The sequence below is a fragment of the Bidens hawaiensis genome, unplaced genomic scaffold (genome assembly GCF_021521415.1).
Source record: "Bidens hawaiensis isolate Kalapana, Puna unplaced genomic scaffold, B.hawaiensis_p1.1 tig00063480_1, whole genome shotgun sequence".
NCBI classification, from domain to species: domain Eukaryota; kingdom Viridiplantae; phylum Streptophyta; class Magnoliopsida; order Asterales; family Asteraceae; genus Bidens; species Bidens hawaiensis.
The window spans coordinates 45,001-49,359 of NW_027501349.1; positions in this window are offsets into that span (position 1 = coordinate 45,001).

Here is a 4,359-nt window from a genome sequence, read left to right on the forward strand (position 1 = left end):
CCAAAGCTGGCCGGTAAACCTGGCACGTTACCCGATAAATGCACGGCACGTTGCCGGTAACCTGGGCACGTTGCCCGGTAAGGTTAGCACGTTACCCGATAAAATGTCGGCGTTGCCCGGTAAAGTATCCACGTTGCCCGGCAAACCTGGCCCGCTGCCCGGTAAGGTTAGCACGCTGTTCGACAAACCTGTTACGGTCCATCGGCTTCGGGTTAACCCGAAGACATGATGTCATGATTCCATACCCGTTAACGTCGACCCATTCTGTAAAAAAACCTGGAACGTTGATGTCGAGCGAGCCCGGTCCGCATTCGGGTCCGAGCACGACACGGATCTACGTTTTAAACACATGACTGACTAACGATCGTGACCGACTAACGATTCCATAACACACCACCTATACCCATGATAATGCTTCCCCGCTACAAGTCCCATTTTCGTGAAACTTGTGGTGACGTCGAGGGCCCGAGCACGACACGGTCAACGTGTTGACCCGAAAACATGAGGTTACCAACCCCGACCCCATAAACCGCTCATAAAGTTTCCTCTCATGTCCCGGACGCAACGCCTCGTGTCATTAAAGCGGAGTTGCCCAAAACAGGCCCACGGGCCCACCAAGCCCGGCCCGCGGGCCCTTCACGACACGAAAGGGGGTTCATTTCTCTTGGACAGTCATATCTCATGGTCACGAGTACCCTCACAGAGCCTCGTGTCGATCCAACCCCGTTTGGACACCTTGCCCCCACCAAAGGCCTTACGGACCAACCGGGCCCACCAAGCGGCCCGTCCCGACCCGAAAACCAAAATTTTTTTTTTGGGAAACTCATATTTCAATGTCCCGATGCCCCACGCCAAATTTCGTGTCAATCCGACCTCGTTTGGTAGGGTTTTCAAAAATTATGATTCCTCAAAAATTTAATATCTGTTCCTGTCACTATGCTAATTGTTCAGAATGCATATATAGGGAAGGGGTGGGTGTTGAGCGCCCATGCCTGGGCAAAGTTGGCTACCAAGCTAAAATATGGAGGTTCAACGTACGAGAAACCAAAGCCCCTCCCCCATGTTGCATACGAAGCTTGCCCAACGACTTGGTTTCTTGCACAACGACCCGAGTATACTGCCCCAAAGTTGCACGCCCATGGCCAGGCCAAGGCATGCCAAGGCGCCCATGGGCAAGCCAAAGGCATGCCTAGGCACGGCCAAAGCAAGCCAAAGGCACGGCCAAGGCAAGCCAAAGGCACGTCTAGGGCATGCCAAGGCACGCCCATGGTCAGGCCAAGGCTTGCCAAGGCACGCCCATGGCCAGCCCAAGGCATGCCAAGGCGCCCATGGGCAAGCCAAAGGCATGCCAAGGCACGCCCATGGGCAAGCCAACGGCATGCCAAGGCGCCCATGGCCAGGCCAAGGCACGTCCAAGGCATGCCAAAGCTCGGCCAAGACAAGCCAAAGGCATGCCTAGGCACGCCCATGGCCAGGCCAAGGCATGCCAAGGCGCCCATGGGCAAGCAAAAGGCACGGCCAAGGCATGCCAATGCGCCCATGGGCAAGCCAAAGGCATGCCTAGGCACGGCCAAGGCAAGCCAAAGGCATGCCAAGGCAAGCCAAAGGCACGTCTTGGGCATGCAAGGCTCGGCCAAGGCATGCCCCGGCACGCACATGGCTAGGCCAAGGCAAGCCAAAGGCATGCCAAGGCAGGCCAAAGGCACGTTCAAGGCATACCAAGGCGCCCGATGGGCAAGCCAAAGGCATGCCAAGGCACGCCCATGGCCAGGCCAAGGCATGCCAAGGCGCCCATGGGCAAGCCAAAGGCACGTCTTGGGCATGCAAGGCTCGGCCTAGGCACGGCCAAGGCAAGCCAAGGCAAGCCTAAGGCATGCCAAGGCGCCCATGGGCAAGCCTAAGGCATCCCAAGGCAAGCCAAAGGCACGTCCAGGGCATGCCAAGGCGCCCATGGGCAAGCCAAAGGCATGCCAAGGCACGCCCATGGCCAGGCCAAGACATGCCAAGGCGCCCATGGGCAAGCCAAAGGCATGCCAAGGCACGCCCGTGGGCAAGCCAAAGGCATGCCCAGGCACGCCCATGGCCAGGCCAAGGCAAGCCAAAGGCATGCCAAGGCGCCCATGGGCAAGCCAAAGGCATGCAAAACTCGGCCAAGGCATGCAAAACTCGGCCAAGGCACGGCCAAGGCATGCAAAACTCGGCCAAGGCACGGCCAAAGGCATGCCAAGGCATGCAAAACTCGGCCAAGGCTAGCATATGGGTGCCTTCAAAAATTATGATTCCTCAAAAATTTAATGTCTGTTCCTGTCACTTTGCTAAATGTTCAGAATGTATATATAGGGGGGAGTGGGTTGAGAGCAAGCATGCCTTAGGGAAGGTTGCCCCCTTGTCATGGCTGTGGGCTGCCATGACATGCTTGCTCGTCCGTTCTAGGCATGATTTAAGGTCGATGGTGGGTTTACGAAATTTTGTGGTGCAACGACACGTCCCTTTTATCCAAACGAAGCGTGGCTGGGGTGCTGGGTTGCTTTACTCGTCCAAGGCTTGATTCTTGGCTTTCCTGGTTTGGTTTCGAGAAGCGGCTGCCGAGGTGTATTTGAGGCGATGGCTAGGATGTTGGATTCCTGATTGATGGATCCCCAACTGATTTGTCCGGGGGGCCTCTTGTACGTTGACCGCCTTGCCCGGAATGGCTAGTTCCCCCGGGGGGGTCGTCATACGGTAGTCGTGGGAAGTCTGGTCGAGAGCTGGAAGATTAGTGGGCGCCTGTCGGTTGAGGGCACCTCCCAGGCCCAAGAATAGCATTATTCAGGTTGAGGTCACCTCCCTGATGAAAACAATGCTTTGGCCTGTCCTAGTCATGGTTATTGTGGATCGTTGCCTGCTGTTTTTTACAGCGTTGTTGTTGCCACAAGTGGGATAATTTCGTTTCGTTCGATCTTGATGAATGTCTAGAACGGCTTGGGTGGGGGGCGGGGGGTTGGGGGGTATTCGCATCGCCCGGTGCTTTCTGGGGGATTGCCATGGCTTTTGGCTGTTCACAATGCCTTTGTGCCTTGTGGGTTGTCACTAGTTGAGCGGTTCTTGGGAATGTCCATCGTAAAGGTGCATGAGTTGTGTTTGGTTTGTTACGGGTGGTTGGCTCTTTGCTTGTGCAACAACTTCCACCCGGCATACCTCTTCAGTTGTTTGTTTGGGCATCTATTGCCTGGCCAAATTGTGGGTTTCTGTGTTGCGTACCTAAGCGTGGGTATTGTCTTGGTTGATTACAGTTGATTTCGTCTCGTGCCATTTTTGTGGCATCGGATGAACCACAAGGCGGTCTCTTTGATCCACAACATTATGCTTGCGTTGATGTTGTGGCCCATTGAGCGTTGCTTGGTATCCTGGATATGGAAAACGATGTGGGCATGGGGTCTCATGGGATCCTTGTTTTGCCCTCATTTAGCGTTTGTGCCTCTCTTAACATGACTTGCTGTCTTGCCTGGTTTGGCCGTGCCATCGGGAGGGTTTGTCAAAGTTAACAATGCTTACTGTCTTGCCTGTTTGGCCCTGCCATCGGGAGGGTTTGTCAAAGTTAAACAATGCTTACTGTCTTGCCTGAAACGGCTTTGCCATCGGGAGGGTTTGTCAAAGTTAACAATGCTTACTGTCTTGCCTGAAACGGCTTTGCCATAGGGAGGGTTTGTCAAAGTTAACAATGCATACTGTCTTGCCTGAATTGGCCTTGCCATCAGGAGGGTTTGTCAAAGTTAACAATGCTTACTGTCATGCCTGTTTTGGCCTTGCCATTGGGAGGGTTTGTCAAAGTTAACAATGCCTACTGTCTTGCCTGAATTGGCCTTGCCATCGGGAGGGTTTGTCAAAGTTAACAATGCCTACTGTCTTGCCTGATTTGGCTTTGCCATCAGGAGGGTTTGTCAAAGTTAACATGACCTACTGTCTTGCCTGAATCGGCTTTGCCATTGGGATCAGGAGGGTTTGTCAAAGAGTGGCGCATCACCTTGAAAGACTTGCCTGTCCCGTGTTGGCTCGTACCAGCGGGCGGGTTATGTCAATTAGGGATGCTACCTGGTTGATCCTGCCAGTAGTCATATGCTTGTCTCAAAGATTAAGCCATGCATGTGTAAGTATGAACAAATTCAGACTGTGAAACTGCGAATGGCTCATTAAATCAGTTATAGTTTGTTTGATGGTATCTTGCTACTCGGATAACCGTAGTAATTCTAGAGCTAATACGTGCAACAAACCCCGACTTCTGGAAGGGATGCATTTATTAGATAAAAGGTCGACGCGGGCTTTGCCCGTTGCTGCGATGATTCATGATAACTCGACGGATCGCACGGCCCTCGTGCCGGC